The 23,983-nt window shown below is 43.3% G+C and overlaps 23 non-coding genes across 23 annotated transcripts; 11 read left to right on the top strand and 12 right to left on the bottom strand.

The window, feature by feature from the left end:
* Positions 1 to 5,139: 5,139 nt before the first annotated feature.
* On the bottom strand, positions 5,140 to 5,249 carry TRNAL-CAA (transfer RNA leucine (anticodon CAA)). Its single transcript has 2 exons — positions 5,212 to 5,249; positions 5,140 to 5,185 (listed from the first exon to the last, which is right to left on the bottom strand). It is a non-coding gene; the product is annotated as a tRNA-Leu (tRNA).
* Positions 5,250 to 5,526: 277 nt separating this feature from the next.
* Positions 5,527 to 5,599, top strand: TRNAR-UCG (transfer RNA arginine (anticodon UCG)). The gene has a single exon. It is a non-coding gene; the product is annotated as a tRNA-Arg (tRNA).
* A 1,154-nt stretch (positions 5,600 to 6,753) lies between these two features.
* Positions 6,754 to 6,863, bottom strand: TRNAL-CAA (transfer RNA leucine (anticodon CAA)). The gene is made up of 2 exons: positions 6,826 to 6,863; positions 6,754 to 6,799 (listed from the first exon to the last, which is right to left on the bottom strand). It is a non-coding gene; the product is annotated as a tRNA-Leu (tRNA).
* A 277-nt stretch (positions 6,864 to 7,140) lies between these two features.
* Positions 7,141 to 7,213, top strand: TRNAR-UCG (transfer RNA arginine (anticodon UCG)). Its single transcript has one exon. It is a non-coding gene; the product is annotated as a tRNA-Arg (tRNA).
* Positions 7,214 to 8,367: 1,154 nt separating this feature from the next.
* TRNAL-CAA (transfer RNA leucine (anticodon CAA)) lies at positions 8,368 to 8,477 on the bottom strand. Its single transcript has 2 exons — positions 8,440 to 8,477; positions 8,368 to 8,413 (listed from the first exon to the last, which is right to left on the bottom strand). It is a non-coding gene; the product is annotated as a tRNA-Leu (tRNA).
* A 277-nt stretch (positions 8,478 to 8,754) lies between these two features.
* On the top strand, positions 8,755 to 8,827 carry TRNAR-UCG (transfer RNA arginine (anticodon UCG)). Its single transcript has one exon. It is a non-coding gene; the product is annotated as a tRNA-Arg (tRNA).
* A 1,154-nt stretch (positions 8,828 to 9,981) lies between these two features.
* On the bottom strand, positions 9,982 to 10,096 carry TRNAL-CAA (transfer RNA leucine (anticodon CAA)). Its single transcript has 2 exons — positions 10,059 to 10,096; positions 9,982 to 10,027 (listed from the first exon to the last, which is right to left on the bottom strand). It is a non-coding gene; the product is annotated as a tRNA-Leu (tRNA).
* Positions 10,097 to 10,373: 277 nt separating this feature from the next.
* TRNAR-UCG (transfer RNA arginine (anticodon UCG)) lies at positions 10,374 to 10,446 on the top strand. The gene has a single exon. It is a non-coding gene; the product is annotated as a tRNA-Arg (tRNA).
* Positions 10,447 to 11,600: 1,154 nt separating this feature from the next.
* On the bottom strand, positions 11,601 to 11,710 carry TRNAL-CAA (transfer RNA leucine (anticodon CAA)). Its single transcript has 2 exons — positions 11,673 to 11,710; positions 11,601 to 11,646 (listed from the first exon to the last, which is right to left on the bottom strand). It is a non-coding gene; the product is annotated as a tRNA-Leu (tRNA).
* Positions 11,711 to 11,987: 277 nt separating this feature from the next.
* TRNAQ-UUG (transfer RNA glutamine (anticodon UUG)) lies at positions 11,988 to 12,060 on the top strand. The gene has a single exon. It is a non-coding gene; the product is annotated as a tRNA-Gln (tRNA).
* A 1,151-nt stretch (positions 12,061 to 13,211) lies between these two features.
* TRNAL-CAA (transfer RNA leucine (anticodon CAA)) lies at positions 13,212 to 13,321 on the bottom strand. The gene is made up of 2 exons: positions 13,284 to 13,321; positions 13,212 to 13,257 (listed from the first exon to the last, which is right to left on the bottom strand). It is a non-coding gene; the product is annotated as a tRNA-Leu (tRNA).
* Positions 13,322 to 14,825: 1,504 nt separating this feature from the next.
* TRNAL-CAA (transfer RNA leucine (anticodon CAA)) lies at positions 14,826 to 14,935 on the bottom strand. Its single transcript has 2 exons — positions 14,898 to 14,935; positions 14,826 to 14,871 (listed from the first exon to the last, which is right to left on the bottom strand). It is a non-coding gene; the product is annotated as a tRNA-Leu (tRNA).
* A 277-nt stretch (positions 14,936 to 15,212) lies between these two features.
* Positions 15,213 to 15,285, top strand: TRNAR-UCG (transfer RNA arginine (anticodon UCG)). Its single transcript has one exon. It is a non-coding gene; the product is annotated as a tRNA-Arg (tRNA).
* A 1,154-nt stretch (positions 15,286 to 16,439) lies between these two features.
* TRNAL-CAA (transfer RNA leucine (anticodon CAA)) lies at positions 16,440 to 16,549 on the bottom strand. Its single transcript has 2 exons — positions 16,512 to 16,549; positions 16,440 to 16,485 (listed from the first exon to the last, which is right to left on the bottom strand). It is a non-coding gene; the product is annotated as a tRNA-Leu (tRNA).
* Positions 16,550 to 16,826: 277 nt separating this feature from the next.
* On the top strand, positions 16,827 to 16,899 carry TRNAR-UCG (transfer RNA arginine (anticodon UCG)). The gene has a single exon. It is a non-coding gene; the product is annotated as a tRNA-Arg (tRNA).
* Positions 16,900 to 18,053: 1,154 nt separating this feature from the next.
* On the bottom strand, positions 18,054 to 18,163 carry TRNAL-CAA (transfer RNA leucine (anticodon CAA)). Its single transcript has 2 exons — positions 18,126 to 18,163; positions 18,054 to 18,099 (listed from the first exon to the last, which is right to left on the bottom strand). It is a non-coding gene; the product is annotated as a tRNA-Leu (tRNA).
* Positions 18,164 to 18,440: 277 nt separating this feature from the next.
* On the top strand, positions 18,441 to 18,513 carry TRNAR-UCG (transfer RNA arginine (anticodon UCG)). The gene has a single exon. It is a non-coding gene; the product is annotated as a tRNA-Arg (tRNA).
* Positions 18,514 to 19,667: 1,154 nt separating this feature from the next.
* On the bottom strand, positions 19,668 to 19,777 carry TRNAL-CAA (transfer RNA leucine (anticodon CAA)). Its single transcript has 2 exons — positions 19,740 to 19,777; positions 19,668 to 19,713 (listed from the first exon to the last, which is right to left on the bottom strand). It is a non-coding gene; the product is annotated as a tRNA-Leu (tRNA).
* Positions 19,778 to 20,054: 277 nt separating this feature from the next.
* Positions 20,055 to 20,127, top strand: TRNAR-UCG (transfer RNA arginine (anticodon UCG)). Its single transcript has one exon. It is a non-coding gene; the product is annotated as a tRNA-Arg (tRNA).
* A 1,154-nt stretch (positions 20,128 to 21,281) lies between these two features.
* On the bottom strand, positions 21,282 to 21,391 carry TRNAL-CAA (transfer RNA leucine (anticodon CAA)). The gene is made up of 2 exons: positions 21,354 to 21,391; positions 21,282 to 21,327 (listed from the first exon to the last, which is right to left on the bottom strand). It is a non-coding gene; the product is annotated as a tRNA-Leu (tRNA).
* Positions 21,392 to 21,668: 277 nt separating this feature from the next.
* Positions 21,669 to 21,741, top strand: TRNAQ-UUG (transfer RNA glutamine (anticodon UUG)). Its single transcript has one exon. It is a non-coding gene; the product is annotated as a tRNA-Gln (tRNA).
* Positions 21,742 to 22,895: 1,154 nt separating this feature from the next.
* TRNAL-CAA (transfer RNA leucine (anticodon CAA)) lies at positions 22,896 to 23,005 on the bottom strand. The gene is made up of 2 exons: positions 22,968 to 23,005; positions 22,896 to 22,941 (listed from the first exon to the last, which is right to left on the bottom strand). It is a non-coding gene; the product is annotated as a tRNA-Leu (tRNA).
* Positions 23,006 to 23,282: 277 nt separating this feature from the next.
* Positions 23,283 to 23,355, top strand: TRNAR-UCG (transfer RNA arginine (anticodon UCG)). Its single transcript has one exon. It is a non-coding gene; the product is annotated as a tRNA-Arg (tRNA).
* Positions 23,356 to 23,983: the final 628 nt, after the last annotated feature.

Below are 23,983 nucleotides of genomic sequence, written 5' to 3'. Positions count from 1 at the left end.
CCATGCCCGTCAGCACTACAAGCCTCAGTGTGACACCCATCAGAACCACGACTTCCAGAAAACAACCCCAAGAAACTCTCTGCGCGATACCCACCGCCTTCCAAGGACTGTCCAAAAACGCCAAAGCCTTTGCAATGCCCACCGGAACTGTCCCTACCAACACAAAACCCACCGTTGAACCAGTCCAAGGTACCAGGACAAGTTTCCTCAGAGATCTCCCAGAACACTTGGAAGCTCCAAAGAGATCCCCACAGGTCAGAACGCCCCTTAGGCTCACATGGAGAACTATCAAGAACCCCTATGGAACCCAGGGCAACTCCAGAGTCAGGGTCACAAGGACAAACATCAAGATCAGGGCTTTTAGGGACCAGAACCATCTCCGGGCATGCAGGCCAACCGGCAACATCAGAACATGTCTCCACTAGGGAAGCACGTGAGCACGCTAACACAGACAAATCTGGGCAGTCTGGCATACGAAGCACATCTGGGCACACCGGCACAAGAGAAACCTCTGGGCATGTCAAGGAACTGCGAACCTCAAAGTCAGTCAAGACAGGACCGAAACCAGAACTGGGCAAAAAAAATTCATCATGACTAGACTTCATAGTTACTGGATTCTCACTAAAAACTGCAGGATCAGACTTAGATGTCGCTGATTCCAGCAGGGTTATTAACAAATCATGTTCAGGGGCATTTACAAGACAGGGCAAATCTTCTGATGTATGCACTGAACTAGACAGGGTTCCCATAGCTTCTTCTGGACTAGACAGAGACTCATCAAATACACTGGACTGGAGCTCATGAAGGGCTGCAAAACAAGTCAATATTGCAGCAATCCCCACTGAACTAGGCAAAACTGAGTAACTCACTAGACAGGAAGGGGGCTCTGGAACTTCTGCCACACCGGCCAGAGAACCAGAATTTTCCAGGATACAGGGCTGGGTTTCAGAAACACTCATTAACCCGGACTGAAATTCTGAGATTTCTATTATTTTTTCCAGCGAGTCAGAATTATCCATGTTACAGGGCAAGACTTTTGAAACATTCAGAGGACAGGGCTGGAGTTCCTCGGCTGTTACAACACTGGAGAGGGACTCAACAACATTGGTTAAATCAGACTGTGTACAGGGCAAGGTATCTAACACACTTGCTGACGAGGACAATATTTCAATGGCTTCTGCTTCGCTGGGCAGAAATTCATCAAGTTTTATTAGAGCAGACTGTAATTCCAAAACAGCTGCTAGACAAGTGAATATTACTGCAACACCAACTGAGGTAAGCAGTGCTTCAGCCTCCTCTGCTAAAGGGTTTAAAGTATCCAAAGTACTGGGTGAAGCATAAGACTCTGCGACCACAGCTTCACTGGACAGGATCACTGAACAGTCCATATTGCAGGGCAAAACCATGGAAGCACCTGCTGGACAGCATAATGATTCTGTGACCTGAGTTTCATTGGAGAGATCTACTGCACAATTCATGGTACAGGGCAAATTTATTGGAAAATTTTCTGAACAAGGTAATAATTCTGCGATTTCAGGTTCACATAGCAGATGCTCTGAGCTATTCACGAAACTAGAGCGAGGTGTAGAAACAGGAAGATCAAGACACAATGTTTGCGCATCTGAATCACCATTCATTTGTAAAATTGGAAAATTCAGATGCTGGGGTTCTGAGTTTACTAGACAGGATTGCTGGGACTCGGAAACTGATATAGTGCATCTATTGGCATCTGCTGGATCAGACAGGAGTTGAACTTTATTAACACAGGTAATTTCTGCAGAAGTGTTTGCAGAGACAGGCAAGATTTTTCTGGTGTCTGTTTCACTAAACAAAGAGTCATGAGTACTGGCTAGGCTGGACTCGAAAGTCAGCAGGACTTCTGGGTCCTCTGCTGAGAAATTTGTGCAGGGCAAGATTAAGGAAGTATTAGTAATTTCTGTCTTACTGGGAAGTAACACTGAGTTATCCATGGTACAGGGTGGAATTACAGGAACTTCAATTTCACACAAAAGGAGCTCAGAATCACTCGCTTTATCAGCCGAAGGTGCTGAAGCAGGCGAGTCCTCAGGAACTGAGGAAGTGGAACAATCTCCACTTGACAGTGTGTCTTCCCTGGTATCAACTGATTGAATTGCATAAAAATCGTCCAGAATCATTCTCCACACATCGATCAATGGAGCCACAAAGTCATACCCACACACACCAGTTTTTATTAGGTTATAAGCAGACTTAATGCATGCATTCAATACTAATTCACTTTTTGCACTGTAAAACTGACAAAATGAACTTGCATCTTTCTTCCATTCATAGACCAGAGCTTCCATCTCTCCTTTCTCAAATGGAGGATCCCATGCATATTTAACAGCTGAGCATTCCGGCTGATCATAGTTTGCAAATGTGTTAGTGGCAGAAACATACATTGGGTTATTTAGCAGGTGATTGGCCGATTTCTTATTCCTAAGGATCTCCAATACCTGTAGCAAGTATTGAACTGTAGTGTATGCAAATTTCCCTTGCTGCACGAATAAATTGATCTGTTCAATACTCTGTAATATATCTTCATAATCATATTCAGATAACTCATTTAAACAAGAACCTTTATTTTCCCTGGCTAGCAATGAAAGTTCATTAGTAGTTTCATAGGTCCATTTGACTCCCCTGAATGGTGACTGAATTTCATTATCTGCTAATGGTGGAGTCTCGTTACAGATCTGATGCGCAGTCGCCAAGGGCAACGACTCCGCTGATTGTAACGCTTTTCTTTTGGAGCGTTTACGTTTGGCTTTAGACCCTGCTGCCTTAGCAGAAGAAAAGTTATCAGAACAATTATCTGCTTGCTGATTATTTTTGTAGGCAGTAGAAGAAGCAGCTGATTGACAAGCTGCCAGGAGCTTATCAAAAGGGCTAGGCAAATCGGTTTTGCGCAGCCAGTTATGGATCACAAACGCTAGAAATTCCAGTGGTCTTTCTTTTAAATTGGTATGATCCAAGACATCGTAGGCCCACTGAAACAATCTTCCCTTAAATAAAACATAAACTAGCTGGGGGGCCCACGTTGAAACAGGAGTAGCCTGGAGCTCAGGATTGGCCAGGAACCTGGCACATTCAGAAAAAAACTCATTTTCTGTTTCAGAATTGAGCTTCTCAAATTTCTTAAAGGAACAGGAACCATAACAAACAGTGTCATTTTTGCTGGGAACCCCCCCCACAATGGGGATTGGTAATGGGGCTATCATAATGTTAAGCTTGGGGGTGTAATCTCCACAGTCAGCATACAACACATAAGCTGACGTGAAGGAGGTACACACACCAGCACAAGGGATCAGGATATCCCCAGTTTAGTGGAGGAGAGGACTGACTCCAATAGGAGATTGTGGTGCACAGAGCCGGTGCAGATCTGAACAGCCACAAACACTTTCGTAATAACGTCTCAGCGCAAAGTAGCGCTGAGCGCATAAACCAGGACTGAGGAGATCAGGACAGGTAGACAGAATGAACGCTTGCTAGCTAGCGATTACTTAGCGACAGCAAGCGTCCAAAACCAGACAGACTGGAATGAGGCAGCCAATGCGTTGCGGCGATGGCGTGCCTCACAAAGACAGGACAGGAGAGACAGGAAATAGCAGGATCGAGATAGATGAACGTAACACAGATAAATATACAATAAGTATGTTTTCCTAGCGTATTACAATTACAGCTATCAATGAAACTATTCGTAACGTCTGGCTAACATATGTATATATTGGCAATGAACCGATATATGACATAAGCAGGAACTCTGACTAAGACTGAAGTAATACAGGGAACAGGACTCAGAAGGATTCGCTATCTCTTCGCAGAGATGAACGCAATCCACAAACAGGACCAGGAACAGGATTCAGAAGGATTCGTTATCTCTTCGCAGAGATGAACGCAATCCACAAACAGGACCAGGAACAGGATTCAGAAGGATTCGTTATCTCTTCGCAGAGATGAACGCAATCCACAAACAGGACCAGGAACAGGATTCAGAAGGATTCGTTATCTCTTCGCAGAGATGAACGCAATCCACAAACAGGACCAGGAACAGGATAACTAGCTCAGCACGGGTGTTCACGATACGCGCAAACTACCAAAACGTGCTGGAAAGCTGACTAACTGAACACAGGAAATAAACAGTTCGTGTACGTATATATCAGCGACACTGATATATTAACGTAACACGAATACAAGGAAAATAACAAAATGCGCAAGTATGCGTATATATTGGCGATGAACCAATATATGACACAAGACAAGCAAGTAGCAACTTCTAGAACAAGAGCAGAACTAGGAGGACTCGCTGACCCCTTCGCAGGAGTCAGCGCAGTCCACACGGACCAGGAACGAGGTGGGGCACGAGCAGAGTAACAGATAGAGTCTGAAACTATGATAGCCCATGAGGCATTGCAGGAAGCAGTTCTTTATACTGAGGTCATCCAATGGGAGCAGACCTGCAGATTCCCACACAAGTGAATGGTAATTAATCACAGGCTGATAGCAGGAAAAGGCAGACAATGATATGCAGCCTGCAGGAAAGGGACCGCCCCTCCACTGCAGCAGACAATGTTTGTTTACACAAAAGCATATTAAACTGTCATAAACTTCAGAGCGACTGCAGATGGAATCAGCAACTAGTTTAAGTGCAAACCAAACTATGCAAGCAAATGCATGTAATGACATTAGAACTGCTTGGTTTGCAATACCAGTGCAGTCAGCAGTAAACGCTGCAGAAGCGATCATAACATTGCCAAAACCTATCTCCTGAGTTCGGTCTCCTTACATATTTGTCACTTTACCTGTACACTAACCTTTTAAGATTTAGCAAAACAAATTGCCTCCAAAGCTTCTGATCCTGATGAAGTGAACTAGAAGAGAAGATGAGCTAACCCATATGACTGTAGGTGTGCCAAAGGGGATGGAATTTGTCAGTTTGTAAAACGTGTGTTAGAAAGCTTGTAGAAAAAAGTCGGCCTTGTTCCTTTTCTGCGAGATTTTCCAAAAGTCCATGTGAGGTTGCTGTTGAGAAGGCCCTTTGAAGAGCCTAGTAAATGAAAAGACCCAAGAGCTTGTTTTGGCAGGCCTGACCAATGTGCCATGATGGACAAAGTGAAAAAGCTCTGTCAGAAGTGGGATTTGAACCCACGCCTCCATTCGGAGACCAGAAGGCCCATGAGAAGGGAAGAGAAGCCTCTTGAGTCTGGCGCCTTAGACCACTCGGCCATCCTGACAAGCGGTGTACTATGTACCCATGCAGCTGGCAAAATGACTATACTTAACAGAGAAGAGACAACCACAAACTTAGCCTAGAAGACTTCATGAACACTGCAAGGCATGTTTTTTTCTCTGAAAACACTCATCAAACTGCCATTTTGGATCACTGCAATACCTTAGACAGCAATGTCATGTGCCTGCTCTAACAAATGAAATCCTTTGTGCTCCTTGAGCGTCTTTTCCTATGCGGTGGCTGTTTCCAGTGGAAAATGGTTTCTTCATAAAAAGGCATGAGACCGCGTGGCCTAATGGATAAGGCGTCTGACTTCGGATCAGAAGATTGAGGGTTCGAGTCCCTTCGTGGTCGTTGAGCTCTGTTCTTGTCACTTCTGTAGAGTATTTGCTCCTCTTGTTGTAAATGTCCTCGGAGACTTTGCAAAAGCCTGTGCTTCCTCACTCATGCTTATCATTCAATCCCTGCCCTTGACTGTTTACAGCTACAAAGGTGGCTGCTTTTGCTGAGCTTTCACCACAATGTCAATGACGCTAACTCTTTTCTTACAACTTGTGCAAGTCCCAGCAAAGTTTTTACATCAACCTCAAATAAACACTGCTAGTCCACACTGGGATTCTAACCTTTGCCTTACTTTGAACCCAATACCCTGATGGACCTGGGAAGAGACTCTAAGTAAACTATATGACCCAGGGTTCAAACATTCATGGTGGCATCTCCCTTTCTGCTAAGCATTTTGTTTACTAACATGAGAAAATTAATTTCCTATATGATTTAGGAAATCCTTGTCTGCAATTCTGCTGTAAGCCAGACTTTTACAAAGGTGCAGACACAGCATGTTAAGTGGCACGATGCGATTCCTTCTTGTTGCAAGCTCAACAATTTCAAAAGGTTGCCTCGGTTCCCAATTTATATGAAGAGTTCTTGCCTGAAATTTGGAAAGTATGTCTGTCATTTCCTCTGAAAAGATATGATTCACACCGCAAATGGAACACTGCAATTGGTTTTCTTGCAACCTGAACTCTTTTCAAGGAAGGGTCCGTTGAAATTTCAACAAATGAGTCTTGTCAGAAGAGGGAATAACCCCACCTCTTTCACCAAAGGTCAGAACATACAGGGAAGACCTGTAAGTTATTGCCAAAACCTATCTCCTGAGTTCGGTCTCCTTACATATTTGTCACTTTACCTGTACACTAACCTTTTAAGATTTAGCAAAACAAATTGCCTCCAAAGCTTCTGATCCTGATGAAGTGAACTAGAAGAGAAGATGAGCTAACCCATATGACTGTAGGTGTGCCAAAGGGGATGGAATTTGTCAGTTTGTAAAACGTGTGTTAGAAAGCTTGTAGAAAAAAGTCGGCCTTGTTCCTTTTCTGCGAGATTTTCCAAAAGTCCATGTGAGGTTGCTGTTGAGAAGGCCCTTTGAAGAGCCTAGTAAATGAAAAGACCCAAGAGCTTGTTTTGGCAGGCCTGACCAATGTGCCATGATGGACAAAGTGAAAAAGCTCTGTCAGAAGTGGGATTTGAACCCACGCCTCCATTCGGAGACCAGAAGGCCCATGAGAAGGGAAGAGAAGCCTCTTGAGTCTGGCGCCTTAGACCACTCGGCCATCCTGACAAGCGGTGTACTATGTGCCCATGCAGCTGGCAAAATGACTATACTTAACAGAGAAGAGACAACCACAAACTTAGCCTAGAAGACTTCATGAACACTGCAAGGCATGTTTTTTTCTCTGAAAACACTCATCAAACTGCCATTTTGGATCACTGCAATACCTTAGACAGCAATATCATGTGCCTGCTCTAACAAATGAAATCCTTTGTGCTCCTTGAGCGTCTTTTCCTATGCGGTGGCTGTTTCCAGTGGAAAATGGTTTCTTCATAAAAAGGCATGAGACCGCGTAGCCTAATGGATAAGGCGTCTGACTTCGGATCAGAAGATTGAGGGTTCGAGTCCCTTTGTGGTCGTTGAGCTCTGTTCTTGTCACTTCTGTAGAGTATTTGCTCCTCTTGTTGTAAATGTCCTCGGAGACTTTGCAAAAGCCTGTGCTTCCTCACTCATGCTTATCATTCAATCCCTGCCCTTGACTGTTTACAGCTACAAAGGTGGCTGCTTTTGCTGAGCTTTCACCACAATGTCAATGACGCTAACTCTTTTCTTACAACTTGTGCAAGTCCCAGCAAAGTTTTTACATCAACCTCAAATAAACACTGCTAGTCCACACTGGGATTCTAACCTTTGCCTTACTTTGAACCCAATACCCTGATAGACCTGGGAAGAGACTCTAAGTAAACTATATGACCCAGGGTTCAAACATTCATGGTGGCATCTCCCTTTCTGCTAAGCATTTTGTTTACTAACATGAGAAAATTAATTTCCTATATGATTTAGGAAATCCTTGTCTGCAATTCTGCTGTAAGCCAGACTTTTACAAAGGTGCAGACACAGCATGTCAAGTGGCACGATGCGATTCCTTCTTGTTGCAAGCTCAACAATTTCAAATGGTTGCCTCGGTTCCCAATTTATATGAAGAGTTCTTGCCTGAAATTTGGAAAGTATGTCTGTCATTTCCTCTGAAAAGATATGATTCACACCGCAAATGGAACACTGCAATTGGTTTTCTTGCAACCTGAACTCTTTTCAAGGAAGGGTCCGTTGAAATTTCAACAAATGAGTCTTGTCAGAAGAGGGAATAACCCCACCTCTTTCACCAAAGGTCAGAACATACAGGGAAGACCTGTAAGTTATTGCCAAAACCTATCTCCTGAGTTCGGTCTCCTTACATATTTGTCACTTTACCTGTACACTAACCTTTTAAGATTTAGCAAAACAAATTGCCTCCAAAGCTTCTGATCCTGATGAAGTGAACTAGAAGAGAAGATGAGCTAACCCATATGACTGTAGGTGTGCCAAAGGGGATGGAATTTGTCAGTTTGTAAAACGTGTGTTAGAAAGCTTGTAGAAAAAAGTCGGCCTTGTTCCTTTTCTGCGAGATTTTCCAAAAGTCCATGTGAGGTTGCTGTTGAGAAGGCCCTTTGAAGAGCCTAGTAAATGAAAAGACCCAAGAGCTTGTTTTGGCAGGCCTGACCAATGTGCCATGATGGACAAAGTGAAAAAGCTCTGTCAGAAGTGGGATTTGAACCCACGCCTCCATTCGGAGACCAGAAGGCCCATGAGAAGGGAAGAGAAGCCTCTTGAGTCTGGCGCCTTAGACCACTCGGCCATCCTGACAAGCGGTGTACTATGTACCCATGCAGCTGGCAAAATTACTATACTTAACAGAGAAGAGACAACCACAAACTTAGCCTAGAAGACTTCATGAACACTGCAAGGCATGTTTTTTTCTCTGAAAACACTCATCAAACTGCCATTTTGGATCACTGCAATACCTTAGACAGCAATGTCATGTGCCTGCTCTAACAAATGAAATCCTTTGTGCTCCTTGAGCGTCTTTTCCTATGCGGTGGCTGTTTCCAGTGGAAAATGGTTTCTTCATAAAGAGGCATGAGACCGCGTGGCCTAATGGATAAGGCGTCTGACTTCGGATCAGAAGATTGAGGGTTCGAGTCCCTTTGTGGTCGTTGAGCTCTGTTCTTGTCACTTCTGTAGAGTATTTGCTCCTCTTGTTGTAAATGTCCTCGGAGACTTTGCAAAAGCCTGTGCTTCCTCACTCATGCTTATCATTCAATCCCTGCCCTTGACTGTTTACAGCTACAAAGGTGGCTGCTTTTGCTGAGCTTTCACCACAATGTCAATGACGCTAACTCTTTTCTTACAACTTGTGCAAGTCCCAGCAAAGTTTTTACATCAACCTCAAATAAACACTGCTAGTCCACACTGGGATTCTAACCTTTGCCTTACTTTGAACCCAATACCCTGATGGACCTGGGAAGAGACTCTAAGTAAACTATATGACCCAGGGTTCAAACATTCATGGTGGCATCTCCCTTTCTGCTAAGCATTTTGTTTACTAACATGAGAAAATTAATTTCCTATATGATTTAGGAAATCCTTGTCTGCAATTCTGCTGTAAGCCAGACTTTTACAAAGGTGCAGACACAGCATGTCAAGTGGCACGATGTGATTCCTTCTTGTTGCAAGCTCAACAATTTCAAAAGGTTGCCTCGGTTCCCAATTTATATGAAGAGTTCTTGCCTGAAATTTGGAAAGTATGTCTGTCATTTCCTCTGAAAAGATATGATTCACACCGCAAATGGAACACTGCAATTGGTTTTCTTGCAACCTGAACTCTTTTCAAGGAAGGGTCCGTTGAAATTTCAACAAATGAGTCTTGTCAGAAGAGGGAATAACCCCACCTCTTTCACCAAAGGTCAGAACATACAGGGAAGACCTGTAAGTTATTGCCAAAACCTATCTCCTGAGTTCGGTCTCCTTACATATTTGTCACTTTACCTGTACACTAACCTTTTAAGATTTAGCAAAACAAATTGCCTCCAAAGCTTCTGATCCTGATGAAGTGAACTAGAAGAGAAGATGAGCTAACCCATATGACTGTAGGTGTGCCAAAGGGGATGGAATTTGTCAGTTTGTAAAACGTGTGTTAGAAAGCTTGTAGAAAAAAGTCGGCCTTGTTCCTTTTCTGCGAGATTTTCCAAAAGTCCATGTGAGGTTGCTGTTGAGAAGGCCCTTTGAAGAGCCTAGTAAATGAAAAGACCCAAGAGCTTGTTTTGGCAGGCCTGACCAATGTGCCATGATGGACAAAGTGAAAAAGCTCTGTCAGAAGTGGGATTTGAACCCACGCCTCCATTCGGAGACCAGAAGGCCCACTATACTTAACAGGAAGAGAAGCCTCTTGAGTCTGGCGCCTTAGACCACTCGGCCATCCTGACAAGCGGTGTACTATGTACCCATGCAGCTGGCAAAATGACTATACTTAACAGAGAAGAGACAACCACAAACTTAGCCTAGAAGACTTCATGAACACTGCAAGGCATGTTTTTTTCTCTGAAAACACTCATCAAACTGCCATTTTGGATCACTGCAATACCTTAGACAGCAATGTCATGTGCCTGCTCTAACAAATGAAATCCTTTGTGCTCCTTGAGCGTCTTTTCCTATGCGGTGGCTGTTTCCAGTGGAAAATGGTTTCTTCATAAAGAGGCATGAGACCGCGTGGCCTAATGGATAAGGCGTCTGACTTCGGATCAGAAGATTGAGGGTTCGAGTCCCTTTGTGGTCGTTGAGCTCTGTTCTTGTCACTTCTGTAGAGTATTTGCTCCTCTTGTTGTAAATGTCCTCGGAGACTTTGCAAAAGCCTGTGCTTCCTCACTCATGCTTATCATTCAATCCCTGCCCTTGACTGTTTACAGCTACAAAGGTGGCTGCTTTTGCTGAGCTTTCACCACAATGTCAATGACGCTAACTCTTTTCTTACAACTTGTGCAAGTCCCAGCAAAGCTTTTACATCAACCTCAAATAAACACTGCTAGTCCACACTGGGATTCTAACCTTTGCCTTACTTTGAACCCAATACCCTGATGGACCTGGGAAGAGACTCTAAGTAAACTATATGACCCAGGGTTCAAACATTCATGGTGGCATCTCCCTTTCTGCTAAGCATTTTGTTTACTAACATGAGAAAATTAATTTCCTATATGATTTAGGAAATCCTTGTCTGCAATTCTGCTGTAAGCCAGACTTTTACAAAGGTGCAGACACAGCATGTCAAGTGGCACGATGCGATTCCTTCTTGTTGCAAGCTCAACAATTTCAAAAGGTTGCCTCGGTTCCCAATTTATATGAAGAGTTCTTGCCTGAAATTTGGAAAGTATGTCTGTCATTTCCTCTGAAAAGATATGATTCACACCGCAAATGGAACACTGCAATTGGTTTTCTTGCAACCTGAACTCTTTTCAAGGAAGGGTCCGTTGAAATTTCAACAAATGAGTCTTGTCAGAAGAGGGAATAACCCCACCTCTTTCACCAAAGGTCAGAACATACAGGGAAGACCTGTAAGTTATTGCCAAAACCTATCTCCTGAGTTCGGTCTCCTTACATATTTGTCACTTTACCTGTACACTAACCTTTTAAGATTTAGCAAAACAAATTGCCTCCAAAGCTTCTGATCCTGATGAAGTGAACTAGAAGAGAAGATGAGCTAACCCATATGACTGTAGGTGTGCCAAAGGGGATGGAATTTGTCAGTTTGTAAAACGTGTGTTAGAAAGCTTGTAGAAAAAAGTCGGCCTTGTTCCTTTTCTGCGAGATTTTCCAAAAGTCCATGTGAGGTTGCTGTTGAGAAGGCCCTTTGAAGAGCCTAGTAAATGAAAAGACCCAAGAGCTTGTTTTGGCAGGCCTGACCAATGTGCCATGATGGACAAAGTGAAAAAGCTCTGTCAGAAGTGGGATTTGAACCCACGCCTCCATTCGGAGACCAGAAGGGCCATGAGAAGGGAAAAGAAGCCTCTTGAGTCTGGCGCCTTAGACCACTCGGCCATCCTGACAAGCGGTGTACTATGAACCCATGCAGCTGGCAAAATGACTATACTTAACAGAGAAGAGACAACCACAAACTTAGCCTAGAAGACTTCATGAACACTGCAAGGCATGTTTTTTTCTCTGAAAACACTCATCAAACTGCCATTTTGGATCACTGCAATACCTTAGACAGCAATGTCATGTGCCTGCTCTAACAAATGAAATCCTTTGTGCTCCTTGAGTGTCTTTTCCTATGCGGTGGCTGTTTCCAGTGGAAAATGGTTTCTTCATAAAGAGGCATGAGACCGCGTGGCATAATGGATAAGGCGTCTGACTTTGGATCAGAAGATTGAGGGTTCGAGTCCCTTCGTGGTCGTTGAGCTCTGTTCTTGTCACTTCTGTAGAGTATTTGCTCCTCTTGTTGTAAATGTCCTCGGAGACTTTGCAAAAGCCTGTGCTTCCTCACTCATGCTTATCATTCAATCCCTGCCCTTGACTGTTTACAGCTACAAAGGTGGCTGCTTTTGCTGAGCTTTCACCACAATGTCAATGACGCTAACTCTTTTCTTACAACTTGTGCAAGTCCCAGCAAAGTTTTTACAACAACCTCAAATAAACACTGCTAGTCCACACTGGGATTCTAACCTTTGCCTTACTTTGAACCCAATACCCTGATGGACCTGGGAAGAGACTCTAAGTAAACTATATGACCCAGGGTTCAAACATTCATGGTGGCATCTCCCTTTCTGCTAAGCATTTTGTTTACTAACATGAGAAAATTAATTTCCTATATGATTTAGGAAATCCTTGTCTGCAATTCTGCTGTAAGCCAGACTTTTACAAAGGTGCAGACACAGCATGTCAAGTGGCACGATGCGATTCCTTCTTGTTGCAAGCTCAACAATTTCAAAAGGTTGCCTCGGTTCCCAATTTATATGAAGAGTTCTTGCCTGAAATTTGGAAAGTATGTCTGTCATTTCCTCTGAAAAGATATGATTCACACCGCAAATGGAACACTGCAATTGGTTTTCTTGCAACCTGAACTCTTTTCAAGGAAGGGTCCGTTGAAATTTCAACAAATGAGTCTTGTCAGAAGAGGGAATAACCCCACCTCTTTCACCAAAGGTCAGAACATACAGGGAAGACCTGTAAGTTATTGCCAAAACCTATCTCCTGAGTTCGGTCTCCTTACATTGTCACTTTACCTGTACACTAACCTTTTAAGATTTAGCAAAACAAATTGCCTCCAAAGCTTCTGATCCTGATGAAGTGAACTAGAAGAGAAGATGAGCTAACCCATATGACTGTAGGTGTGCCAAAGGGGATGGAATTTGTCAGTTTGTAAAACGTGTGTTAGAAAGCTTGTAGAAAAAAGTCGGCCTTGTTCCTTTTCTGCGAGATTTTCCAAAAGTCCATGTGAGGTTGCTGTTGAGAAGGCCCTTTGAAGAGCCTAGTAAATGAAAAGACCCAAGAGCTTGTTTTGGCAGGCCTGACCAATGTGCCATGATGGACAAAGTGAAAAAGCTCTGTCAGAAGTGGGATTTGAACCCACGCCTCCATTCGGAGACCAGAAGGCCCATGAGAAGGGATGAGAAGCCTCTTGAGTCTGGCGCCTTAGACCACTCGGCCATCCTGACAAGCGGTGTACTATGTACCCATGCAGCTGGCAAAATGACTATACTTAACAGAGAAGAGACAACCACAAACTTAGCCTAGAAGACTTCATGAACACTGCAAGGCATGTTTTTTTCTCTGAAAACACTCATCAAACTGCCATTTTGGATCACTGCAATACCTTAGACAGCAATGTCATGTGCCTGCTCTAACAAATGAAATCCTTTGTGCTCCTTGAGCGTCTTTTCCTATGCGGTGGCTGTTTCCAGTGGAAAATGGTTTCTTCATAAAGAGGCATGAGACCGCGTGGCCTAATGGATAAGGCGTCTGACTTTGGAGCAGAAGATTGAGGGTTCGAGTCCCTTCGTGGTTGTTGAGCTCTGTTCTTGTCACTTCTGTAGAGTATTTGCTCCTCTTGTTGTAAATGTCCTCGGAGACTTTGCAAAAGCCTGTGCTTCCTCACTCATGCTTATCATTCAATCCCTGCCCTTGACTGTTTACAGCTACAAAGGTGGCTGCTTTTGCTGAGCTTTCACCACAATGTCAATGACGCTAACTCTTTTCTTACAACTTGTGCAAGTCCCAGCAAAGTTTTTACATCAACCTCAAATAAACACTGCTAGTCCACACTGGGATTCTAACCTTTGCCTTACTTTGAACCCAATACCCTGATGGACCTGGGAAGAGACTCTAAGTAAACTATATGACCCAGGGTTCAAACATTCATGGTGGCATCTCCCTTTCTGCTAAGCATTTTGTTTACTAACATGAGAAAATTAATTTCCTATATGATTTAGGAAATCCTTGTCTGCAATTCTGCTGTAAGCCAGACTTTTACAAAGGTGCAGACACAGCATGTCAAGTGGCACGATGCGATTCCTTCTTGTTGCAAGCTCAACAATTTCAAAAGGTTGCCTCGGTTCCCAATTTATATGAAGAGTTCTTGCCTGAAATTTGGAAAGTATGTCTGTCATTTCCTCTGAAAAGATATGATTCACACCGCAAATGGAACACTGCAATTGGTTTTCTTGCAACCTGAACTCTTTTCAAGGAAGGGTCCGTTGAAATTTCAACAAATGAGTCTTGTCAGAAGAGGGAATAACCCCACCTCTTTCACCAAAGGTCAGAACATACAGGGAAGACCTGTAAGTTATTGCCAAAACCTATCTCCTGAGTTCGGTCTCCTTACATATTTGTCACTTTACCTGTACACTAACCTTTTAAGATTTAGCAAAACAAATTGCCTCCAAAGCTTCTGATCCTGATGAAGTGAACTAGAAGAGAAGATGAGCTAACCCATATGACTGTAGGTGTGCCAAAGGGGATGGAATTTGTCAGTTTGTAAAACGTGTGTTAGAAAGCTTGTAGAAAAAAGTCGGCCTTGTTCCTTTTCTGCGAGATTTTCCAAAAGTCCATGTGAGGTTGCTGTTGAGAAGGCCCTTTGAAGAGCCTAGTAAATGAAAAGACCCAAGAGCTTGTTTTGGCAGGCCTGACCAATGTGCCATGATGGACAAAGTGAAAAAGCTCTGTCAGAAGTGGGATTTGAACCCACGCCTCCATTCGGAGACCAGAAGGCCCATGAGAAGGGAAGAGAAGCCTCTTGAGTCTGGCGCCTTAGACCACTCGGCCATCCTGACAAGCAGTGTACTATGTACCCATGCAGCTGGCAAAATGACTATACTTAACAGAGAAGAGACAACCACAAACTTAGCCTAGAAGACTTCATGAACACTGCAAGGCATGTTTTTTTCTCTGAAAACACTCATCAAACTGCCATTTTGGATCACTGCAATACCTTAGACAGCAATGTCATGTGCCTGCTCTAACAAATAAAATCCTTTGTGCTCCTTGAGCGTCTTTTCCTATGCGGTGGCTGTTTCCAGTGGAAAATGGTTTCTTCATAAAAAGGCATGAGACCGCGTGGCCTAATGGATAAGGCGTCTGACTTCGGATCAGAAGATTGAGGGTTCGAGTCCCTTCGTGGTCGTTGAGCTCTGTTCTTGTCACTTCTGTAGAGTATTTGCTCCTCTTGTTGTAAATGTCCTCGGAGACTTTGCAAAAGCCTGTGCTTCCTCACTCATGCTTATCATTCAATCCCTGCCCTTGACTGTTTACAGCTACAAAGGTGGCTGCTTTTGCTGAGCTTTCACCACAATGTCAATGACGCTAACTCTTTTCTTACAACTTGTGCAAGTCCCAGCAAAGTTTTTACATCAACCTCAAATAAACACTGCTAGTCCACACTGGGATTCTAACCTTTGCCTTACTTTGAACCCAATACCCTGATGGACCTGGGAAGAGACTCTAAGTAAACTATATGACCCAGGGTTCAAACATTCATGGTGGCATCTCCCTTTCTGCTAAGCATTTTGTTTACTAACATGAGAAAATTAATTTCCTATATGATTTAGGAAATCCTTGTCTGCAATTCTGCTGTAAGCCAGACTTTTACAAAGGTGCAGACACAGCATGTCAAGTGGCACGATGCGATTCCTTCTTGTTGCAAGCTCAACAATTTCAAAAGGTTGCCTCGGTTCCCAATTTATATGAAGAGTTCTTGCCTGAAATTTGGAAAGTATGTCTGTCATTTCCTCTGAAAAGATATGATTCACACCGCAAATGGAACACTGCAATTGGTTTTCTTGCAACCTGAACTCTTTTCAAGGAAGGGTCCGTTGAAATTTCAACAAATGAGTCTTGTCAGAAGAGGGAATAACCCCACCTCTTTCACCAAAGGTCAGAACATACAGGGAAGACCTGTAAGTTATTGCCAAAACCTATCTCCTGAGTTCGGTCTCCTTACATATTTGTCACTTTACCTGTACACTAACCTTTTAAGATTTAGCAAAACAAATTGCCTCCAAAGCTTCTGATCCTGATGAAGTGAACTAGAAGAGAAGATGAGCTAACCCATATGACTGTAGGTGTGCCAAAGGGGATGGAATTTGTCAGTTTGTAAAACGTGTGTTAGAAAGCTTGTAGAAAAAAGTCGGCCTTGTTCCTTTTCTGCGAGATTTTCCAAAAGTCCATGTGAGGTTGCTGTTGAGAAGGCCCTTTGAAGAGCCTAGTAAATGAAAAGACCCAAGAGCTTGTTTTGGCAGGCCTGACCAATGTGCCATGATGGACAAAGTGAAAAAGCTCTATCAGAAGTGGGATTTGAACCCACGCCTCCATTCGGAGACCAGAAGGCCCATGAGAAGGGAAGAGAAGCCTCTTGAGTCTGGCGCCTTAGACCACTCGGCCATCCTGACAAGCGGTGTACTATGTGCCCATGCAGCTGGCAAAATGACTATACTTAACAGAGAAGAGACAACCACAAACTTAGCCTAGAAGACTTCATGAACACTGCAAGGCATGTTTTTTTCTCTGAAAACACTCATCAAACTGCCATTTTGGATCACTGCAATACCTTAGACAGCAATATCATGTGCCTGCTCTAACAAATGAAATCCTTTGTGCTCCTTGAGCGTCTTTTCCTATGCGGTGGCTGTTTCCAGTGGAAAATGGTTTCTTCATAAAGAGGCATGAGACCGCGTAGCCTAATGGATAAGGCGTCTGACTTCGGATCAGAAGATTGAGGGTTCGAGTCCCTTTGTGGTCGTTGAGCTCTGTTCTTGTCACTTCTGTAGAGTATTTGCTCCTCTTGTTGTAAATGTCCTCGGAGACTTTGCAAAAGCCTGTGCTTCCTCACTCATGCTTATCATTCAATCCCTGCCCTTGACTGTTTACAGCTACAAAGGTGGCTGCTTTTGCTGAGCTTTCACCACAATGTCAATGACGCTAACTCTTTTCTTACAACTTGTGCAAGTCCCAGCAAAGTTTTTACATCAACCTCAAATAAACACTGCTAGTCCACACTGGGATTCTAACCTTTGCCTTACTTTGAACCCAATACCCTGATAGACCTGGGAAGAGACTCTAAGTAAACTATATGACCCAGGGTTCAAACATTCATGGTGGCATCTCCCTTTCTGCTAAGCATTTTGTTTACTAACATGAGAAAATTAATTTCCTATATGATTTAGGAAATCCTTGTCTGCAATTCTGCTGTAAGCCAGACTTTTACAAAGGTGCAGACACAGCATGTCAAGTGGCACGATGCGATTCCTTCTTGTTGCAAGCTCAACAATTTCAAAAGGTTGCCTCGGTTCCCAATTTATATGAAGAGTTCTTGCCTGAAATTTGGAAAGTATGTCTGTCATTTCCTCTGAAAAGATATGATTCACACCGCAAATGGAACACTGCAATTGGTTTTCTTGCAACCTGAACTCTTTTCAAGGAAGGGTCCGTTGAAATTTCAACAAATGAGTCTTGTCAGAAGAGGGAATAACCCCACCTCTTTCACCAAAGGTCAGAACATACAGGGAAGACCTGTAAGTTATTGCCAAAACCTATCTCCTGAGTTCGGTCTCCTTACATATTTGTCACTTTACCTGTACACTAACCTTTTAAGATTTAGCAAAACAAATTGCCTCCAAAGCTTCTGATCCTGATGAAGTGAACTAGAAGAGAAGATGAGCTAACCCATATGACTGTAGGTGTGCCAAAGGGGATGGAATTTGTCAGTTTGTAAAACGTGTGTTAGAAAGCTTGTAGAAAAAAGTCGGCCTTGTTCCTTTTCTGCGAGATTTTCCAAAAGTCCATGTGAGGTTGCTGTTGAGAAGGCCCTTTGAAGAGCCTAGTAAATGAAAAGACCCAAGAGCTTGTTTTGGCAGGCCTGACCAATGTGCCATGATGGACAAAGTGAAAAAGCTCTGTCAGAAGTGGGATTTGAACCCACGCCTCCATTCGGAGACCAGAAGGCCCATGAGAAGGGAAGAGAAGCCTCTTGAGTCTGGCGCCTTAGACCACTCGGCCATCCTGACAAGCGGTGTACTATGTACCCATGCAGCTGGCAAAATTACTATACTTGACAGAGAAGAGACAACCACAAACTTAGCCTAGAAGACTTCATGAACACTGCAAGGCATGTTTTTTTCTCTGAAAACACTCATCAAACTGCCATTTTGGATCACTGCAATACCTTAGACAGCAATGTCATGTGCCTGCTCTAACAAATGAAATCCTTTGTGCTCCTTGAGCGTCTTTTCCTATGCGGTGGCTGTTTCCAGTGGAAAATGGTTTCTTCATAAAGAGGCATGAGACCGCGTGGCCTAATGGATAAGGCGTCTGACTTCGGATCAGAAGATTGAGGGTTCGAGTCCCTTTGTGGTCGTTGAGCTCTGTTCTTGTCACTTCTGTAGAGTATTTGCTCCTCTTGTTGTAAATGTCCTCGGAGACTTTGCAAAAGCCTGTGCTTCCTCACTCATGCTTATCATTCAATCCCTGCCCTTGACTGTTTACAGCTACAAAGGTGGCTGCTTTTGCTGAGCTTTCACCACAATGTCAATGACGCTAACTCTTTTCTTACAACTTGTGCAAGTCCCAGCAAAGTTTTTACATCAACCTCAAATAAACACTGCTAGTCCACACTGGGATTCTAACCTTTGCCTTACTTTGAACCCAATACCCTGATGGACCTGGGAAGAGACTCTAAGTAAACTATATGACCCAGGGTTCAAACATTCATGGTGGCATCTCCCTTTCTGCTAAGCATTTTGTTTACTAACATGAGAAAATTAATTTCCTATATGATTTAGGAAATCCTTGTCTGCAATTCTGCTGTAAGCCAGACTTTTACAAAGGTGCAGACACAGCATGTCAAGTGGCACGATGTGATTCCTTCTTGTTGCAAGCTCAACAATTTCAAAAGGTTGCCTCGGTTCCCAATTTATATGAAGAGTTCTTGCCTGAAATTTGGAAAGTATGTCTGTCATTTCCTCTGAAAAGATATGATTCACACCGCAAATGGAACACTGCAATTGGTTTTCTTGCAACCTGAACTCTTTTCAAGGAAGGGTCCGTTGAAATTTCAACAAATGAGTCTTGTCAGAAGAGGGAATAACCCCACCTCTTTCACCAAAGGTCAGAACATACAGGGAAGACCTGTAAGTTATTGCCAAAACCTATCTCCTGAGTTCGGTCTCCTTACATATTTGTCACTTTACCTGTACACTAACCTTTTAAGATTTAGCAAAACAAATTGCCTCCAAAGCTTCTGATCCTGATGAAGTGAACTAGAAGAGAAGATGAGCTAACCCATATGACTGTAGGTGTGCCAAAGGGGATGGAATTTGTCAGTTTGTAAAACGTGTGTTAGAAAGCTTGTAGAAAAAAGTCGGCCTTGTTCCTTTTCTGCGAGATTTTCCAAAAGTCCATGTGAGGTTGCTGTTGAGAAGGCCCTTTGAAGAGCCTAGTAAATGAAAAGACCCAAGAGCTTGTTTTGGCAGGCCTGACCAATGTGCCATGATGGACAAAGTGAAAAAGCTCTGTCAGAAGTGGGATTTGAACCCACGCCTCCATTCGGAGACCAGAAGGCCCATGAGAAGGGAAGAGAAGCCTCTTGAGTCTGGCGCCTTAGACCACTCGGCCATCCTGACAAGCGGTGTACTATGTACCCATGCAGCTGGCAAAATGACTATACTTAACAGAGAAGAGACAACCACAAACTTAGCCTAGAAGACTTCATGAACACTGCAAGGCATGTTTTTTTCTTTGAAAACACTCATCAAACTGCCATTTTGGATCACTGCAATACCTTAGACAGCAATGTCATGTGCCTGCTCTAACAAATGAAATCCTTTGTGCTCCTTGAGCGTCTTTTCCTATGCGGTGGCTGTTTCCAGTGGAAAATGGTTTCTTCATAAAGAGGCATGAGACCGCGTGGCCTAATGGATAAGGCGTCTGACTTCGGATCAGAAGATTGAGGGTTCGAGTCCCTTTGTGGTCGTTGAGCTCTGTTCTTGTCACTTCTGTAGAGTATTTGCTCCTCTTGTTGTAAATGTCCTCGGAGACTTTGCAAAAGCCTGTGCTTCCTCACTCATGCTTATCATTCAATCCCTGCCCTTGACTGTTTACAGCTACAAAGGTGGCTGCTTTTGCTGAGCTTTCACCACAATGTCAATGACGCTAACTCTTTTCTTACAACTTGTGCAAGTCCCAGCAAAGTTTTTACATCAACCTCAAATAAACACTGCTAGTCCACACTGGGATTCTAACCTTTGCCTTACTTTGAACCCAATACCCTGATGGACCTGGGAAGAGACTCTAAGTAAACTATATGACCCAGGGTTCAAACATTCATGGTGGCATCTCCCTTTCTGCTAAGCATTTTGTTTACTAACATGAGAAAATTAATTTCCTATATGATTTAGGAAATCCTTGTCTGCAATTCTGCTGTAAGCCAGACTTTTACAAAGGTGCAGACACAGCATGTCAAGTGGCACGATGCGATTCCTTCTTGTTGCAAGCTCAACAATTTCAAAAGGTTGCCTCGGTTCCCAATTTATATGAAGAGTTCTTGCCTGAAATTTGGAAAGTATGTCTGTCATTTCCTCTGAAAAGATATGATTCACACCGCAAATGGAACACTGCAATTGGTTTTCTTGCAACCTGAACTCTTTTCAAGGAAGGGTCCGTTGAAATTTCAACAAATGAGTCTTGTCAGAAGAGGGAATAACCCCACCTCTTTCACCAAAGGTCAGAACATACAGGGAAGACCTGTAAGTTATTGCCAAAACCTATCTCCTGAGTTCGGTCTCCTTACATATTTGTCACTTTACCTGTACACTAACCTTTTAAGATTTAGCAAAACAAATTGCCTCCAAAGCTTCTGATCCTGATGAAGTGAACTAGAAGAGAAGATGAGCTAACCCATATGACTGTAGGTGTGCCAAAGGGGATGGAATTTGTCAGTTTGTAAAACGTGTGTTAGAAAGCTTGTAGAAAAAAGTCGGCCTTGTTCCTTTTCTGCGAGATTTTCCAAAAGTCCATGTGAGGTTGCTGTTGAGAAGGCCCTTTAAAGAGCCTAGTAAATGAAAAGACCCAAGAGCTTGTTTTGGCAGGCCTGACCAATGTGCCATGATGGACAAAGTGAAAAAGCTCTGTCAGAAGTGGGATTTGAACCCACGCCTCCATTCGGAGACCAGAAGGGCCATGAGAAGGGAAAAGAAGCCTCTTGAGTCTGGCGCCTTAGACCACTCGGCCATCCTGACAAGCGGTGTACTATGAACCCATGCAGCTGGCAAAATGACTATACTTAACAGAGAAGAGACAACCACAAACTTAGCCTAGAAGACTTCATGAACACTGCAAGGCATGTTTTTTTCTCTGAAAACACTCATCAAACTGCCATTTTGGATCACTGCAATACCTTAGACAGCAATGTCATGTGCCTGCTCTAACAAATGAAATCCTTTGTGCTCCTTGAGTGTCTTTTCCTATGCGGTGGCTGTTTCCAGTGGAAAATGGTTTCTTCATAAAGAGGCATGAGACCGCGTGGCATAATGGATAAGGCGTCTGACTTTGGATCAGAAGATTGAGGGTTCGAGTCCTTTCGTGGTCGTTGAGCTCTGTTCTTGTCACTTCTGTAGAGTATTTGCTCCTCTTGTTGTAAATGTCCTCGGAGACTTTGCAAAAGCCTGTGCTTCCTCACTCATGCTTATCATTCAATCCCTGCCCTTGACTGTTTACAGCTACAAAGGTGGCTGCTTTTGCTGAGCTTTCACCACAATGTCAATGACGCTAACTCTTTTCTTACAACTTGTGCAAGTCCCAGCAAAGTTTTTACAACAACCTCAAATAAACACTGCTAGTCCACACTGGGATTCTAACCTTTGCCTTACTTTGAACCCAATACCCTGATGGACCTGGGAAGAGACTCTAAGTAAACTATATGACCCAGGGTTCAAACATTCATGGTGGCATCTCCCTTTCTGCTAAGCATTTTGTTTACTAACATGAGAAAATTAATTTCCTATATGATTTAGGAAATCCTTGTCTGCAATTCTGCTGTAAGCCAGACTTTTACAAAGGTGCAGACACAGCATGTCAAGTGGCACGATGCGATTCCTTCTTGTTGCAAGCTCAACAATTTCAAAAGGTTGCCTCGGTTCCCAATTTATATGAAGAGTTCTTGCCTGAAATTTGGAAAGTATGTCTGTCATTTCCTCTGAAAAGATATGATTCACACCGCAAATGGAACACTGCAATTGGTTTTCTTGCAACCTGAACTCTTTTCAAGGAAGGGTCCGTTGAAATTTCAACAAATGAGTCTTGTCAGAAGAGGGAATAACCCCACCTCTTTCACCAAAGGTCAGAACATACAGGGAAGACCTGTAAGTTATTGCCAAAACCTATCTCCTGAGTTCGGTCTCCTTACATATTTGTCACTTTACCTGTACACTAACCTTTTAAGATTTAGCAAAACAAATTGCCTCCAAAGCTTCTGATCCTGATGAAGTGAACTAGAAGAGAAGATGAGCTAACCCATATGACTGTAGGTGTGCCAAAGGGGATGGAATTTGTCAGTTTGTAAAACGTGTGTTAGAAAGCTTGTAGAAAAAAGTCGGCCTTGTTCCTTTTCTGCGAGATTTTCCAAAAGTCCATGTGAGGTTGCTGTTGAGAAGGCCCTTTGAAGAGCCTAGTAAATGAAAAGACCCAAGAGCTTGTTTTGGCAGGCCTGACCAATGTGCCATGATGGACAAAGTGAAAAAGCTCTGTCAGAAGTGGGATTTGAACCCACGCCTCCATTCGGAGACCAGAAGGCCCATGAGAAGGGAAGAGAAGCCTCTTGAGTCTGGCGCCTTAGACCACTCGGCCATCCTGACAAGCGGTGTACTATGTACCCATGCAGCTGGCAAAATGACTATACTTAACAGAGAAGAGACAACCACAAACTTAGCCTAGAAGACTTCATGAACACTGCAAGGCATGTTTTTTTCTCTGAAAACACTCATCAAACTGCCATTTTGGATCACTGCAATACCTTAGACAGCAATATCATGTGCCTGCTCTAACAAATGAAATCCTTTGTGCTCCTTGAGCGTCTTTTCCTATGCGGTGGCTGTTTCCAGTGGAAAATGGTTTCTTCATAAAGAGGCATGAGACCGCGTAGCCTAATGGATAAGGCGTCTGACTTCGGATCAGAAGATTGAGGGTTCGAGTCCCTTTGTGGTCGTTGAGCTCTGTTCTTGTCACTTCTGTAGAGTATTTGCTCCTCTTGTTGTAAATGTCCTCGGAGACTTTGCAAAAGCCTGTGCTTCCTCACTCATGCTTATCATTCAATCCCTGCCCTTGACTGTTTACAGCTACAAAGGTGGCTGCTTTTGCTGAGCTTTCACCACAATGTCAATGACGCTAACTCTTTTCTTACAACTTGTGCAAGTCCCAGCAAAGTTTTTACATCAACCTCAAATAAACACTGCTAGTCCACACTGGGATTCTAACCTTTGCCTTACTTTGAACCCAATACCCTGATAGACCTGGGAAGAGACTCTAAGTAAACTATATGACCCAGGGTTCAAACATTCATGGTGGCATCTCCCTTTCTGCTAAGCATTTTGTTTACTAACATGAGAAAATTAATTTCCTATATGATTTAGGAAATCCTTGTCTGCAATTCTGCTGTAAGCCAGACTTTTACAAAGGTGCAGACACAGCATGTCAAGTGGCACGATGCGATTCCTTCTTGTTGCAAGCTCAACAATTTCAAAAGGTTGCCTCGGTTCCCAATTTATATGAAGAGTTCTTGCCTGAAATTTGGAAAGTATGTCTGTCATTTCCTCTGAAAAGATATGATTCACACC

This window comes from Hyperolius riggenbachi, chromosome 8, assembly GCF_040937935.1.
Source record: "Hyperolius riggenbachi isolate aHypRig1 chromosome 8, aHypRig1.pri, whole genome shotgun sequence".
Classification (NCBI taxonomy): domain Eukaryota; kingdom Metazoa; phylum Chordata; class Amphibia; order Anura; family Hyperoliidae; genus Hyperolius; species Hyperolius riggenbachi.
Note: the sequence above shows the minus strand (reverse complement) of the source record. Positions and strands in the feature narration are given on the sequence as shown.